The sequence below is a fragment of the Sus scrofa genome, chromosome 14 (genome assembly GCF_054392235.1).
Source record: "Sus scrofa isolate SSC_HxYL_T2T_F1_AM1 chromosome 14, Sscrofa_HxYL_maternal_Yorkshire_Landrace_v2.0, whole genome shotgun sequence".
Classification (NCBI taxonomy): Eukaryota; Metazoa; Chordata; class Mammalia; order Artiodactyla; family Suidae; genus Sus; species Sus scrofa.
In genome coordinates this window covers 77,501,600-77,519,779 of record NC_139396.1, presented here as the reverse complement: position 1 = coordinate 77,519,779, position 18,180 = coordinate 77,501,600, and the positions used below count along the sequence as shown (strand labels likewise).

General features: G+C 38.7%; 1 protein-coding gene across 6 annotated transcripts in view; it reads right to left on the bottom strand.

Moving 5' to 3' along the window:
* LYST (lysosomal trafficking regulator) overlaps positions 1-18,180 on the bottom strand; it is a 200,495-nt gene that overhangs the window by 159,631 nt on the left and 22,684 nt on the right. The gene's annotated exons all lie outside the window — the stretch shown is intronic.

The window sequence follows — 18,180 nt, the reverse complement described above, 5'->3', positions numbered from 1 at the left end:
CTGTCGTGGTGCAGTGGTTAATGAATCTGACTAGGAACCATGTGATTGCGGGTTCGGTCCCTACCCTTGCTCAGTGGGTTAAGAATCTGGCGTTGCCATAAGCTGTGGTGTAGGTCGCAGACGTGGCTCGGATCCCGCGTTGCTGTGGCTCTGGCATAGGCCAGTGTCTACAGCTCCGATTAGACCCCTAGCCTGGGAACTTCCATATGCCGCAAGAGCAGCCCTAGAAAAGGCAAAAAGACAAAAAACAAAAAACAAAAAAACAAAAAACTAAAGCTAAACAATGAATAAACCACCACCAAATTTTCTACCATTGTTGAATTTTTAAAAATGAATTAATCTTTTGTGTATGACACAGTGAAGGCTATTTCTAGCATACTAAAGAATAAATTCCTACTTCTGGGATAGCAACAAGATGCTTCTCTGCAGTTTTCTCCCTCTCTATAATTCTTACCAGGCAGAGGCATGCAAAAAATTTTTATTACAGTTATAAAGCAAACTTAAAGGTTTATTTTGAACCACAAGTTTTAAAGTCAAAACCATCTTTAATTGCTTTAAAAAGCTCAAACCTAGAGAATTGTCTTGAATTCCTTTCAGCTTGCCAAACAGAAAAACTGTGCTTGACAAACATAAGAAGTACCACACACTATTCTAGGCACTGGAGAATAAGATAAGCAGGAAATAGGACAGCACTGCTGTTAGACTAACAGGACTTAGTGTGAATTAGGGAGAAAATACTTCTTCCTACGCTGGCGCAGCCCATAGCATACAGCCATCAAAGCAGAGGCTAGATTTCAGTCCTTCTTGCCCACTCCACTGGTCAAGCACAGGGGCCAGCACATAACTGCTCATCCAAACCGAACACCATCATCCAAACCTGCTCCTACTGCATCATTACAGATGGAGGAACTTATCAATCTGATCATGGGCATAAGATGGTACCATATCACGTGTTCTCACTACTGGCACCTTCTAGCTTGGATGACTCCAAGGCAGAGTCATTTACCTCATGACACTAAAACAATTCCAGCCAACTCAGCATGGCCATCAGAAGTAAAAGCTGACAGACAACTGGATCCATCTGTTTCTCTCTCTTATAGAGGGACATTTCTAGGCCCAGTTGAGGGATTTTTCTAATGCTCTTAAACTGACATGGCTTCTTTATCTAGGTACTTTACACAGCCCAGCTTGGATATCCATGGAGTTTCACTCTATCCAAGATCATAATCCTATCTGCCAGCACAATCAGCTGTGTTCTCCTTTACTCCACCGTTACTCTTCACACACAGCTATATTCTAATTTTTATCACCTTATATTATGCTGGGTGTCCATAAAGTCTGGAATTAGAGGGTTTTTTTTAAATTGAAGATGTGCTTTAGGACATTACATACTTTTGCCCATTTCCAAACTACATGAACACCTTGTACTTACTTATCTATGGGACTGTCTTACCTCTTGGGTCACAAATTCCTTAAGGCCAGGGACCCTGTCATTACTTTTTGCACTTTATAGCTATAATGCAAAATTTTATAATTTTCAACTTCTAATACAACTATTACTATAATGTCATAATAAATAACACTCACCCTCAACAATATTACTAGAATTTTTATATTCTTAAAATTTACCATAAATGAAAAGCACAATAACAAAATGCCTGTAATCACATAAACAACCTCAGAAAAATAGGTTTCACTTTCTCTAATTCAATGACTAGTAAAGTGTAAAATATAAATGGCCAAAACAGAAAATAAAAACTGACAATGTATCAGCTATACCTCCTAGTTTTATGTCATCAGAAATTTCAATAATATGCCACTTAATTTAACAAATGTTTACTGAACATTTACTATATGCCAGCTTCTATGTTTGGCACTGGGTATAAAGCAAAAATAATATCCCTACTCTCATGGATTCTAGTGGAGTAGAGGCAGAAGAAATAAACCTATTGTAATATCACATAGTAGTACTAAGTACTATGAAAATAAAGTGAAACAGAATAAGGATACAGAGTGACAGGAATGCTACTCTAGATAGGGTCAGCAGGGAACATCTGAAGAGGTGATATCTGAGCAAAAAATTAAATAAAGTAAGAAAACAGGCCATGTGATTATCAGGGGAAAGAGGATTCCAGAGTCCTGAGTACATCTGATCCACTGGATACTGAGTGCAAGAAAAAAAGAGAAGTTAAAAATGATCATGAAAATGAGACAAGTCACTCACTCCTACTTTGCGTGGACTAAGTAAGATGTATTAAGAGGGAAGAGGGGTCCTCTGGAACTCTTTCTCCCTAAGAATGGAAGTCTCCTTCTTGCCCTTTCCCCACTCCCCCCTTTCCCCCTGCCAAAGACTACAAGGTTTTTGAAGGTTCTGTGAGGAAGAACACTGTTCACTGCCAGGTAAGACTGGCTGGGAGGGAAAGTAAAGTTCCCTTTTAGCTATGTCAGGTTTGACAGGTCTCTGAGAAACCAAGTAAAAGATATCAAGCAGGCAGGTGGACACACCAAAGTGGAGTTCAGGTGGGGAGACTGGAACTGGTGAATCAACTGGGAGTTATCAGCATATAGATGCACCTTAATGAGGCTCGACGGATAAAACAACCCAGAGCAGTGCTATCTGACAGAACTTTCTGGCAATGATGAGTACTGAACAGTGGGGACTTGATGAGCAGAGAAGAGGTTCTAGGGCTGAGCCCCGAGGTTAACGACACTGAGTTAGGGAGAGGAGGTTCCAGCATAGGAGACTAAGAAAGGAAGAGCATGTGAGGAGATAAAAAATCAGCAGAGTGGTGTTTCCCAGAAACCAGGTGAGGAAAATTTGAAAGAAGAAAGAGTGACCAACTGTGTGAAACATTGCTGAGAGACTGAATAACATGGAAACTGGGAAATGACCACTGGATTTACTATACAGAAGTTACTGACAATCCTGGTCTCAGTGGAGCTGCAAAGAGTGGTGAAGAAATGGAGGCAAGGAGTTTAGAAAACTCTTGGAGAAGTTCTACTAAAAAGAGTGGCAAGGAAATGGGTGGTAGCTTCAAGGGGACATTGGAGGTTTTTTGGGGTTTTTTTTGTTTGTTTGTTTGTGTTTTAGAAAAAAAGAAATACTATAGCACGTTTTTAAGCTAAGATACCATGTTTTCAGAGCATGTTTCCTTTCTCCAACAGAGAAAGGAAAATAGATGAAAAACTAGAGTGAGCATAGAGAATGCCAGGAACAGAACAGGCAAAATGAAGCGGATCCAACACGCATGTGGAAGGAACAGTGACAATGGAATAAGAAGCATGACAGAGCACAGGAGCACAGATGCAGGAAGATGCGTGTATCTGGCAGTGGGAGGACTACAATTTGGAGGCTTCCAGTTTCTCAGTGAAAGAAACCACAAGGTTACCAGCTGAGAGTGAGAAGTGGGAGGTGTTAAACTGATGAGTGGAACAGGGTCAAAAACAGCAGCCATGAGAGACTTCCAACACAGCTGCTAGTAACTAAGATCAAGTTCAGTTGTTCAACAACTGTACCAGTACTACAGTCCACCTCCACCGTGGTGGATGCCCCAAGGACAGGCTGATAGAAGAGGTGATGTCAAACACCTCATGGGATGCCACATATATTACAGCTGCGGCATTCTCCTAACCTGTGCGTGCACATCCCCGTCAAAAGGAGAAACTGGGTTGCCTGGATGAGTTGGTTTTAGAGAACCCACTTAACCTTTACTGCCCATCTATTCCTGAAAATGTCTGCAAATCTTTTAAAATGATCTCTATAATCTTTTGTGGGGATAACTTCAAACTAAAATCTATGGAACCTACACTCTTTTTTACAATTTTGCAACTTTTTCCTTCCACAATCTTCTAAAAGTTTTCAAATTCACCACAACAACTCAAAGATGACCAGTTCAGCAATGACATTAACACGTTTTCTCAGAATCTGAACCTGAGATGTGAATTCATTTAGGGCAGCCAAAGATTTTGGTACAATCTCCTCCTTAACCTTGGGCTTAAATTTTCTATTATCCTTCTTACTTCACCCATATTAGCCTATGTGTAGATCATTCCTCACGTCAGAAAAGACAGAAAGAAAACAGAAGTTGAGAAGTTTCATTTGTTCTCTGTATTTGATTATGGGCTCAGTTTGTTTAAAAGAAGAATCTATTATTTACGTGCTGTTTTCGTCTTCTATATATATAATATAAAATGTCAGCCCTAGCCTTTTTTAAACCTCAGCTCATTATTCTCAGAGGGTTGTGTTCCTCTTTTTTACACATATATAAATTTTGTTAGTGTTATTGTTTCATATCCTTCTTTCCTTTTTATGCAATTGTTATTTTAAAATCTAGCTCATGTGGCCATCTTACCTCTACTTTTTCTTCACATATTATTTCTAATTGTTCAATAAAGACACTGTGGCCATCTTACAACCACTTTCCCTTCTAGAAATTGTATCCATGGCACCTAACCTATCTTTTGTTTGAAATTAAGGAATGCTGTATTTCTAATTCTTCATATCCCAGTTTTGCTTCTATTCTTTCTCTTTATTATTTATTCATTTAGCCACATTTACTAAACACCTTCTTTGTGCCAGGTACTAAGAATAAGAAATGTGAGGGCAATCCCAGTCTCTGCCCCCAGGGAGATCACATAACAGTGGCAAAGGCAAATTAACACACTGGGTACCATGTATGCTGATAAGGAGCACTGACCCCAACTTGAGTGGTCAGGGAAGCGTCATGAAGGAGATAATCTTCAAGTAAAAGTTGAACAGGTAAAGGGAGGAAAGTGGAGAAGAATGGTATTACAAACACAAAGAGAGGCTCCAGCCAGGTCCCCGGAAGAATTACAGTTAAGTTTGATATCAAAAAGGAAGTGAGAAACAGGAAAACAAGGATGGAGAAAGTAGTGACCAAGGATAAATGAGAGGATTTACTGATGTACTGAAAACTGTGAATTTCTGATGGTGTCAATTTCCTCAGCTATTTGAGATTCCCCAGCAGGATTCAGTTGCTTGGATCTAATGGTAGAAAACACAGAAGTGAGCGTTTTAGTGGGTGGAGGCAGCAGAAGCCTAAGTGGAAGGGAATCAGAGGTCAGGTGCAAGAACAATCCATATGGTCAAAATGGGGTACAGGCTGATTATGGAAAAAAAAGAGGCCAGGCAAATGTTGAAACATAAAGAGGATATACAGGTAACCAATCCCCATGAGACAGAAGAATAGAAAGTGCAGTAAGGAAGTTACTGGAATTTTTAGATTTTTGAAGCAAGCAGGTCCAGATAGTGACAACATCCACAATGTGACCCTGCAAGGAGGTGTCTGAAGTGAAGTGAAAATTAAGGTCACTGTAGTTAAGTAACCACGAAGTTAGTTTTTTGGACAATGAACGGATCATTGTCATCTCCTAAAATGAAAGCTCCTCAGTGAAAGGGAATTTGTTTGTTTCATTTACTGCTGAAGCTACAGCATTTAGAATAGTACAAGGTACAGAGAAGGCATTTAATCATTTGCAGAATTTGTTGGATGAATAACATGACTTTTCTCTCAGGATTCCCATTATGTTCACTTGTCTAGCTAAGCGCTCACCATGGGCCAAAATTATTTCCTTTACCTTCTGGAAATGAAATGGTCAATAATATCAGTTTCACTTGTATTGAGTGAGACTTCCACAGACATTCAGATAGCTAACCTGGATATTTTAGATCTAATCTTGTTCTGTGATTAATTTCCACAACCCTTATCCAAAAGATCACAGAATTAAGCTATTACCATCAGTCTTGTGGATTTTCAAACATTTATCTTCTTGACATAGAGAACTACTACACTTGGCCCCTATACTAAGTCATTACTACATAATATTCTTCACTTTTTAAGGCATATTTAAAATATTTTGTCATTTCTGTTTTAATCAGTGCTACCAGTGATAATACATTTACCACTGAAGATAAAATATCAAGCTCAACAATATGGCAAGAAGTACTCCACAGGTCACCAAGTTTCCTCTTTAAGAAGTATCAAGGAGTTCCCGTCGTGGCGCAGTGGTTAATGAATCCGACTAGGAACCATGAGGTTGCGGGTTCGGTCCCTGCCCTTGCTCAGTGGGTTAACGATCCGGCGTTGCCATGAGCTGTGGTGTAGGTTGCAGACACGGCTCGGATCCTGCGTTGCTGTGGCTCTGGTGTAGGCCAGTGGCTACAGGAATCTCCACACGCCGCGGGAGCGGCCCAAAAAAAAAAAAAAAAAAAAAAAAAAAAGAAGTATCAAGTAACAAGTGGCCGTGGTGAGAAGGATTCAGTTCATTGTGCTATAGCTCAGTTTTTCACTAATTTGTTCATTCATTCAATCAATCAATATTTATTACTTACTCAATAAATATTTACTGACTAGTCATTGTCTTTTTGCTAGTTTCTGAATCTGTTCTGAATAGCCAAATTGTCAGCATGGTGACAGTGGTGAAAACAAAGGCAGCAGATTCAGAATCAAGCAATTACTAGGCAGTCACACAGAGCTGTGTCAAGTTTGGCTTCCTCTCCCGTAAACTATCTATGCCACAGAGTTGCTATGTGGATCTTCAGAGATTATATGGTCTCAGTAAACATACTTGCTCAGTGGTATAAGAGGTTCTATTTTGAATGTTTGGCACTAGTCAACTATGTTACAACAGAGAGTGCCATCTGGAGGAAGAAAAGATCACTACAACCTTTCCTCACAGTCCAGCTTGCTGGAAATGTTAATGTTCTGCTTTATGATGATGTAGTTTCCAAGAAAAACAATGACAATAAAAGCAAAGGGCACCTGCATTTTTCTGTCTTTTCCCTGCTTTGTGACTTTTATAGAAAACAAGAAGTAAAAGGATAACGACAAGAAAAAAGGTTATGAACTTTATTCTTATGGCCTGATTACAAAGCATACTTTTTTCCTCATCAAACAGTACCACTTGAAGGACTCAACTCCTAATCTTTCACCAAATGTCAAAAATCCTGGTAAACTGTCTTTTAAATAATACTACATACTTGCCTAAATCTATTCATTGCAATAGTATCAGAGAAATGACCACTGGAAAAAAATATTTTTTCAGAAATGTTTTATGTACTAAAATGAAGGCAATTAGTACAAATCAAAGGATTATCATGAAGATTAAACAAAACAATGTTCAAAACAATAAGTAATCAGTAAGTTCTCTTGAATTAGAATTGCTACAATTTGAAGTAGCCTTCATGAAAATAAGCGTTTGTTCATGTGGACTCTTAACTATGCTAAATCCCTTCTCTTTAGAGTTCAATATTGATCATGGACTAATTATTTCCTCAAAGATCTCACATATTCTCTGAGACACATCACTAAACATCAAAAAAACTGAGGAGGAGGAGTTCCCATTTTGTCTCAGTAGAAACAAATTTCACTAGCATCCATGAGGATGCGGGTTCAACCCCTGGCCTCCCTCAATGGGTTAAGGATCTGGTGTGCCATGAGCTGTGGTGTAGATTGCAGACATGGCTTGGATCTGGTGTTGCTGTGGCTGTGGTGTAGGCCAGCGGCTACAGCTCCAATTTGACCCCTGGCCTGGTAACTTCCATATGCCATGTATGTGGCTGTAAAAAGACAAAAAAAAAAAAAAATACTTAGGAGGAAAAAAATGATAACACTATTTATACCATTTCATTAATGACATGAATAAAGGAATAAACATGAATAAGTTAGAACTGTACATCTGCAGAAGTTTTAGACATCATATTCTCTAACTCCACATTCTGTAGATGATAAAACTGAAGCCACAAGTTCAAGGTCCCATAACAGTTGTCTTGGGAGTTATACGATATTTTTGGAGCTAGTTAACTAGAACTAAATAACTAAATTTAGAAGACATAGTTTTTCTTCTTCTGTCAGGTCAATTAAAAATTAGACAATGGGTGGAGTTCCTTCTGTGGCAGAGAGGGTTAAAGATCCAGCATTGCTGCATCTGTGGCATAGGTTAAAGCTACAGCTTGGGTTCAATCCCTGGCCAGGGAGTTGCCATATACCATAGGTGCAGCCAAAAAAGAAAAAAAAAATTAGACAATGGGCAAAGACATTTCCTTAACACCAAATACTATCTCTAAACGTTATCTGGAAACTTTGCTCAAGTCCACTAGTTTGCAATCTGTACGCCTGGAAACAAGACTTTAAATTCTCTCTCTACACACTTTTGTAACTAAAACACACAAGTTGAAATACAGGAAATTTGGGTTGGATAGGGGAGAAGATACAATGAACTTACCTTGTTCAGATTATCAGAATTCTCTTTAAGGAATAAGCTAGTAAAGGCACATCGACGGAATTAAATTAAACAACATTTAGGCAAGCAAGTATCTGTTAATCTAAGCTTTACCCTGTATATTTTTGGTCATACTAGATTTGTGTTTAGCAAAAACCATCACAATGATTCCCAACTACTGCCTTAAGACAAAAAGTTTATTAGGATATTATTTACATACCAAAAATTTTCTTCTTGCAAGTAGCTTGTTTCCTTTTTTCTTAATTGAAGCACAGTTGATTATATTATATTAGTTCAGGTGTACAGCATAGTGATTTAATATTTTCACAGATTATACTCCATTTAAAGTTATTACAAAATAATGGCTACATTTCCTTATGCCATACAATATATTAATGTTGCTTATCTATTTTATTATGCATGTATTTTTTCTCTTTATGGCCGCACTTGCAGCATATAGAAGTTCCAGGGCTAAGGGTCAAATCCGAGCTGCAGGTGCAGGCCTACACCACAGCCACAGCAACACCAGATCCACACCGAATCTATGACCTATGCCACAGCTTGCAACAATGCAGGATCCTTAACCCACTAAGCGAGCCCAGTGATTGAACTTGCAACCTCACTATGTCAAGTTCTTAACTTGCTGAACCACAATGGGAACTCCTATTTTATTATGTATATTTTTAATTAATATAAGCATCTTTACAACCTATGTCACAGTGGATGATAAATATTTTCTTGAAAAGGGAGTTCCCATTGTGGCTCAACAGTTAATGAACCTGACTGGCATCCATGAGGACACAGGTTCAATCCCTGGCCTTGCTCAGTGGGTTAAGGATCTGGCATTGCCATGAGCCATGGTGTAGGTCGCAGACGTGGCTCAGATCCCGGGTTGCTATAGCCCTGGCATAGGCTGGTGGCTACAGCGCCAATTGGACTCCTAGCCTGGGAACTTCCATATACCACAGGTACGGCTCTAAGAAAGAAAGGAAGACAAAAAAAAAAAAAGAAAGAAAAAATTTGAAGTAAAATCTGACAGCCACTGAATAAGAAAAATTAAAATATATTTTAATGGGTTTGTTTCTATAAAATTCTTGGAATTAAAATGAGACTTAGGAAAGGATGTGACACTTTAACAAAGTGCTAAATTAAAGAGCTGCATCAGAGAATCCACACAAAATACTTTCTCAATAAGATAAGTGGTTTCACAAACTGAAAACTTTCATAAGATAATCGCCGTCCCACAATTTCTGATACTTCACCATACTTCAGGAGGATGTTCAACTTCCATTCAATCGGTTGACTTCAACGGAAATTATAACAGTTGTTTTAGATTATAGCAGTTGTTTAGGGCTCAGGCCCTTCTTGAAAAACACTGAACCTAATTTTTTCCTGAATTCCACATTAAAGAATACCTGATTGGAAGTTAGGATGTCACACATCCTCATGAAGTTTGGATTGTGGTCTCTAGCTCCTCAGAGACAAATGCAATATCATGAGAAAATGTCACAAGGATTGGACCCCCAGACCCTATGGAGTCTGAATAACTATCCAAGTCCCATAGGAAACAACCAACAGTTCCAATTTGGATTTCTAGCAACCTGTCTGGCCTCACCCTCCTCCAGCACCCTGTCAGGCAAGGGGAGAAGGGATTCCCACACCTTTAAGTCATTTGGGGTGGCTTTGATGATGTGGGGAAAGTGCTTCAAAAGTAGGGAAGCAGCAAGCAAGTGAGGCAAACAGTAGGCCAGTGAGCCTGATGAGGTAATCTCAGCACTTCCCCAAACCTTCTTCCCGGGGTCCTCTTACAACACCACATTCAGGTATTCTGTGCAATTGAAATAGCCTGGAGAAGAGCCTTCTGGATGCAAACACCTCATATAATATTACAGACAAACCGTTTACATTCTGAATAACCAGCTTAGAAATGAACCTTTGGAATATAATCACTTAAGTGATTTAACAGCCACACTTAAGTTTTTTGGTTTTTTTAGCTAACATGGGCGTAAATAACAAGCTGACTGCCAGTAAAGGAAAACTGCCATGGAGTTTACATGTTACAAATTATTTGAGAATGAAAATCTATTATAAAATCAATACACAGAGAGATAAGTGATCTCAGTACCTCCCTCAAAATTTTATAGCTAAGAACCCTAAGGCAGATGGAGGTTATGAGATTTCCCAAAAGTCATAGGGCTTCATAGCTAGGTGTTCAGATTCCTATCCAATGTTCTTCCTAGTACTGCATCAATATTTGGGAGACTTTTCACAGCCAAACTATGTCTTTCCAAATGCTATCTGTCACAACATTGTAGTGATTAGGTCTGGTACTAAGTGTAACTGCAATTGGCCTGTAATCCTGCCTGTCTGTCCTCCAGGCGCTATATCCTGTCACCCCAAACTTCATATCTTCCATATGTTTCCCTGTCTCTCTTTACATCAAAAAATAAGTGACCTAAAGAAATTCTGCTCTCCTAGAAAGAAGTCTTTACATTTTAACCAGAAGTAGTACCTTCAGCTCTGAGACTACAACACAAGAAGGGTCAAAGTTGGCTCTGACCTAGGTGTTCCATATCAAAAACACAGGACTATAATAATCCTTAGCTAGTAAATGCATGGTAAAAATGGCTGTAGTGTTCCTACTTTTATTCTGTATTATGTATTTAGGCTAAGTACAAAAAATGTGTTGAACAGAATATTTTCAATTTATGTAGAATTGTACAGGCTGTTCAAATAAAGGAAACTCAATAAAATGAAAAAGCACAGTGGTTTGGGGGTGGAGGGAAGGTAGAGATCTAAGAAAGCAATGGCTCCAAAAAAGTGTATGTATTACTTTTTTTCACATTATAAGGAGCCAACAAATACCACCTCCTGCTTCCCTCCTGCTCCCCAAGCCAGTGAAGTCTTGACTAGCAGTCTCCTTCACAGCTGCCTTAAAACCTAGGATTGGCCCTGAGAGGAGTGGTCATCCTGGCTCCTTGTGTGACAAAGCTGGCTAGGAAATTAAGGAAACCCAGGCACAGTGCAGGAAGGGAGAACTTTAAAAAAAAATCCCAAGGAAGTCACACCAAAATGTATCAAACTTAAGCCTTTCAGTAAGCAGTTTATTTTCTCTAAGATAACAAATCGGGCAATCAGATATCTCAGAGGAACCTGTGTTTGATCCTGTGCACCAAAAAAGAACGGAAATTCTGAGACATTGTGGTTATAGTGAGGCTGCGCTAAAAGGGACTGTGAAGGCCCTTCCAGGTAAATCAACTCCTGTTACATTCCTACCGGAAGGAACTGTACTAGAAGTTTTATTCTGAACAGCTCATCCGTCTTCATAATCGATCTCTAGATTTTGACAGAACGATAATTATGGTGATACAGCTAATATCTACAATGATTAATTACTACACATCAGGCACTTCTGTGAGCATGCTACTATAGCGATTGGTTTAATTCTCCTAACAGTCTCCTAAGTACAAATATATTCCTACATGTCACATGTTGGAAACTGAAGCACAGTGTGGTTAGGTAACTGCTCAAGGTCACAGAGCTCTAAGTGTCAGAGGCAGGATTCTGACCCAGTCAATGTCCCTGTATGCAAATTTCTATTCTCCAAAACAAATACTGACACCTCCCTCCGACAAAACAGCTCTTCCTTCCTCATTCCTATTTCAGTTAATGGCCTCTACCCAGTTTCTCAGGAGAGAAACCAGAATAGCTCTTCATCTGGGGCCTAGTCAGTTCTTCCTCTTGACAGCTTGCTGGTTCACCTCTGCATCTGTTACTTGCTAACTCTATAACCCTGGGAACTTGACTTCCTCTCTCTTAGCCTCAGTTTCTTATCTATAAAACCGAGTCCCTAAAAGCTCCTCAAGTTGCTGTGACTATTAAAACTAAATGAGAGGAAGTTCCCTTGTGGCACAGCAGGTTAAGGACCTGGTGTGTCACAGTTCGATACTGTGACATAGGTTTGATCCCTGGCCCGGGAACTTCCATGTACCACGGGTGTGGTCAAAAAATAAATAAATTAAAAAAAAAAAAACACTATATGAGATAGTATAGTGCCTGGCAGATTGTTGGAAGGTTGATAATTATTAGCCATTATGATCGTCCTTGATCTGGTCCTTCTCCTCTAACCTTATGCCTCATCATTCTCAGGCCCTCATCTCTCTCACTTGTAATACCAACAAGCTCTTAACTGGTCACTCTGCCTGGTCTATTTTCCATTCAGTTCAAATTCTACAAATGCTAAAAATGTCACCCACATTCCTTAAAATCATAAACGACACTCCAATTCCTAGGGAATAAGTTCCCAACTTCTTATTATCATGCTATGGCATTTCCTCTGCCATCTGCCTTTTTTAATCTCTCAACACATCTCAAAACAAACTGTACTACCCCAGAATCCTCCCAAAGGCACACATTTTCTGAACACCATTTCACTGTTGTTGTTTCAAGCAGCAGTTGCTACTGCTGCTGCTGCTATAGAAATTCCTTTTAATTCCCAATTACTCTTTTATATGCTTTTACCTTAGGACTTATGATGCTGTATTATAGATTATATTGTTTCTTTTAAAGCCAGATTTTACTTTCCTTAAGAAGGGAAATTAGATCTTATTTGTTTAAAAAAAATCATTTGTTCCTAACACAATGCCACAAATGATAAGAGCTCAATAAATTAAAAACAATTCATTTACTAACTTTGATAGGAAATATCTTGTTATTCAGATTCCTTTAGGAAACATTCCCAGAGCTAAAGGACAGAGAAATAAATAGGCACACTTACAAAAAGCCTATCTCTAAGAATTTAAGGTATTAAGGAAAGTGCTACAGAAACACTAAAAACCTTACCAAAATTTTTTTATATTAAAAACAAAAAACTTCAGCAATAAAATTTTGGATGTTTATTCTTCCCACATTAAAGATTATAATTCAGAGTACACAGTTTCAAAGTTCTTTAAAGTCAATAATGGTAGACATGATGGTTTTCTGTATCTCCTGAAGAAACACTAAAAAAAAAAAAAAAAAAAAAAAATCTTGCAGCCTTATCCTAAATGTGAACTGAAAATAATAAATAATAATTTATATAGCAACATCATAATGATCAAGAATTTTTAATATATATTTTGCATAAGGTAAAAGATTCTCCAAAATAAGTTTTAGAAATAGCAAACACATTCACAAGCTTTAAAGACACCCTGCAAATGTAGGCAGTACTAGTTTCCTGATTTCTTTGTAGTTCTTACAGACAGTGAAAATTAGCTTTCCTTCTAAAGAAAAAATTTAGTTAAGGCAATTATGTTTTTACTGTTACAGAACATTTCATGTCAAGAAAAATAACAGTGAGATGAAACTGTGGTTGGCTGCTTCGTCTACTGTTCTACAAACATTCATGAAGATGCACAGTAGTAGGAGAGAAGGGCACAGGGGTTGGGAGTGATAGAGAACAGACATAAAAAAGGAATATATATCATATACTTTCTGAGCAAATGCATTTCAGTTTCAACCTACACTTCATATTTTTTCCCACCACACTGGTATCATTACAATGATCCAAATGTAGACTAGCGCAAAGAAAAAGCATTAAAATTATAAACAATTTATGTACTAGAAACTAAACACTACCATTTTCCATGGTGAACAAGGCGTCTTTGGGCTATGAGATTACTTTCTTAAAATGCACTGAAATGTTCAAGAAGTCAGTGGTACAGCAGAAAGAATACTAATCTAAAAGTCAAGAGACTTTTGGTTTTCTGTTTTGCCATAAAACCACTCAGGCAAAGTGTTTAACCCTTCGGATCCCCATTCTTCCTACGTGTATTTTTAAAAATCAAGAACAAAAGCAAAAGTAGATGATGTCTAAATATTTTTTTAGGGCTGTAGATTTTTGTTGACAGTACAACAGCCAGAAAATAGCAATATAGTAATAGTTTTATAGTAATAGTAAACATCGAGACTAAAATCACACATTCTAAGTATTTCCTTAAAGTATACATAATCAGGACTTGTCAAAACTACTGGGATTTTATTTTTTAATGCAGAGAAAATAAATATATTTCAGTAGTGTGGAACATGTAATTTTAGAAATATTCTCCAAAATCTTAAATAAAACTAACAGAGAAAAACAAGAACACATATTAGCATTACTGTCTTTGGAAGCATCATTAAGAGGAAATCCAGAAATTGGCAAAGGATTTTAATCTTTAATAGACTAAAATAAAAATAAAGTCATAGTGATTAAAGGTCCAGATGAGCAAGTATCAAAAAGTAGTTTAAGGGAGTTCCCATTGTGGCTCAGTGGTAATGACCCCAACTAGGATCTATGAGGACACAGTTCGATCCCTGGCCTCAAGCAGTGGGTTAAGGATCTGGTATTGCCATGGCTGTGGTATAGGTGTGCGGTTCTGATCTGACCCCTAGCCTGGGCACTTCCATATGCCGCAAGTACGGCCCTAAAAAGTAAAAAAAAAAAAAAAAAAAAAAAAAAAAAAAGGTAGTTTAGGTAGCTTAAGCTGTTTAGTTTATAAACAGTTGTCCTACAAGTCACACCAGTAAAACCTCCTTTACCACTGGCCAGGATACACTTAATTTTGCACTTCAGTGAATGAACACCCAGAAGCAATAACAATGAATGCACTTTATGAAATGATAAATACGTTTTGTTGCCCTTTCAAATAAAGCACATTGTTATAATAAAGGAGGAAATCATTCCCACCAGTGTTTTAATGGTATATTCATCCAAACTTAGTATAATAATAAAATGCTGTAGAAATAACATGTATGCAGAGTTCCCGTCATGGCACAGTGGAAACGAATCTGACAAGGAACCATGAGGTTATGAGTTCGATCCCTGGCCTCACTCAGTGGGTTAAGAATCTGGCGTTGCTGTGAGCTGTGGTGTAGGTCACAGATGTGGCTCGGATCTAGCATTGCTGTGGCTCTGGCATAGGCCAGTGGCTACAGCTCCGATTAGACCCCTAGCCTAGGAACTTCCATATGCCATAGGTTCAGCCCTGAAAAGACAAAAAAGAAAAGAAATAATATGTATGCAATGATGACTATTACTCTCATCTAAGGAACTAAGACAAGAAGTAAACTATAAAACGAATAAGGCTTTCATTGCAGCAAACTACATTTTGATCAGAGCAATTTTAGAGGGAAGAAACCAGAAAAATTAATATATTATTACTGCTCTTTAAAAGTTCATAACATAAAACAAGCATACAGATCTGATTTTGCTTTTGCTAAACAGAATTACTAAAAGCAATGAATTCAGCCAATATTCAAATGCTACAACGGAAAATTTAAATATACTTAACCAGAAAATATTTCCAATGTACAAAGACACAGTTAACTTTAAAAAAGAGAGAAATATAAGAACAAATCCCTAGAAAATAGTAAACTCATCCCAATAACAATCTTAGGGGTGGAACTTGTTTAACCATTCCCAAAAAAGAGGCTTAGACGTAGAGGAAAAACAGAATCCTAGAGCTAATCCATAACCTACATGTCACTTTCCAATATTTACTCAAATTAGGAACTCCATCATTTCAATAAATGCTCCCCATCCATTCCAGCTTCTGACAAATCATAGTTATTATGAAGTTTGTCTTACTTGATTTAAACTGTATCTTCCTTGGAGTTTCCGTTATGGCTCAGCAGTAACGAACCCAACTAGTATCCATGAGGATGCTTGTTCCATCCCTGGCCTTGCTCAGTAGGTTAAAGATCCTGTGCTGCCCTGAGCTGTGGGGTAGGTCACAGACGAGGCTCAGATCTTTCATTGGTGTGGCTGTGGTGGTAGGCTGGCAGCTGCAACTCTGATTCACCCCCTAGCCTGGAAACTTCCATATGCCCCGGATGCAGCCCTAAAAAGACAATAATTAAATAAATAAATAGATAAATAAATAAAATGTATCTTCCTCTTTCACTCTTTTGATTACTATGAAATTACTAAATAGACATTATTAGGAGGTTTTGCTTGGACTTTGATCCCTTTCTCAGTTTTTAACCCTTCATCTCCATTGGCTTCTTCCCTGTTGACATTTAAAAAGAAAAAAAAATTCTGTTGACACCTTCCTCTTTCAAGATGACTCAAGGGTAATCTGCACAGGAGTAGTCTTGTCACTTCCCCCCCACCTCTGTGACCTGCAGTCTGGCTTTTGCCCACACTGCTCCACCGAACCTATTTAGGTCAGGACCAACAACAGCCTTATAATTGCCAATGGACATGTCCCAGTCCTCACATCATTTGACCTGAGAAACATGAGGCACATGAGACTGTATCAGCCACTCATTTCTTAAATCTCTGGTCTCTCTTGAGTTGGAAGATGCCAACTCTCTTTTGGTTTTCCTCCTGCAACTGACCACTCTTCGTGTCTCCTTGGATGGATGCTTCTTCGCCAGCTCCTTCATGCTGGTGAGCCCTTGCATTCTCCCCCACTCCTCACTTCCCTACCTTTGACAACCTCATCTACTTCTAAGGTTTAAGTATCACCTATATGTTAATGGCTTCCAATTTATACCTAGAGATGAATTCAGAACTTCCTTCAAATCTCCAGACCATTAAGAGAACGAGACATACTCAGAACATTTCAGGGCAGTACTACGGGGTAAGAGAATAATTTTAAGCTAGCAAGCTCCATTCATGCCCCTCTAATTGAAGGCACAATTCATTCATTCTCTACAGCCACAACCCCTTTCCAGGGTGAGAGGTCCTCTGGTTACCAATCACTGATATGACTAAACATCTCAAATTGCCCAGAACACTCCTTCTTTATGCTTGTTTGCTTGTCCCAGAGTAACTGTTAAAGACATTCTTTTCATTTTCAAGGTAATACCTGTTTGGTCAATACATTATATTATCACTCCACCTGCCACCATCCTTTCTGATTGTTTTTGCACAGACAGATGAACCCTCTTCCCTCCCTGAATTTTTTTTTTTTTTTTTTTTTTTTGCTTTTTAGGGCCACACCTGCAGCATGTGGAAGTTCGCGGGCTGAGACGAATCTGAGCTGTAACTGCCAGCCACAGCCACAGCCACAGCCACATGGGATCCGAGCTGCGTCTGTAACCTACACCACAGCTCATGGCAACGCCGTATCCTTAGCCCACTGAGCGAGGCCAGAGATCGAACCCACATCCTCATGGATCCTAGTCAGGTTCGTTAACCTCTGAGCCACAATGGGAACTCCCCTCCCTGAACTCTTTACTCCCTACCATTAGGAACCCTAATTCTGCTGCTTGCTAAGAAACCTCCCTATATCCTCTACCTTCATACATGAGAGTCACTTCATCTCCTCCTCTTAATTAATCTCTATTTACACCAAGATCCCAGGCCAGGAAGAGAAGTCAGTACTATTCTGATTTCCCATGCTGATTTGTACATTATTATTATTCCGTTCCAGCCACTTTTAAGGCTGTGCTATAACGATGTTTGTAGTTTTCACCTATTGACCTTTGAGTCATTCATCTCCATTTACTGAGAATCTTGTCATACAACTCCTGTCTTCCTCTCCACACAAGATCTCTTATTCTGGGGGCTTCACTATCCCTAAGAAAAATTAATGCCAACACACTAAGATTTAAAGCCCTTCGACTTCTTCAATGACTCCTATTTTGCAGAAAGCCAGCATGGTTTAGTAGTTGGGCATAAAGGCTTTGGGGTTAGAAAGACTCAGGTACTTACTAGCTGTGTGCTTTCCTAGCTGAAGTACTCAGGTACTTCCTAACAGGACTCACTGAGCCCCAGTTTCCTCATTTATAAAATGGAGCTCCTAATTTGTGCCTCACAGGACAGCTGTGAAAAATAAGTATGATAACCTATGGGAAGCATTCAGTGTAGTGACTAGTATGCAATACTCAATAAACAGTAGCTTTTATTAATCTTACTACTGTAATTAGTACTATTAATCTTGGAGACCCACCATTATGGGTCATACTTTGGCC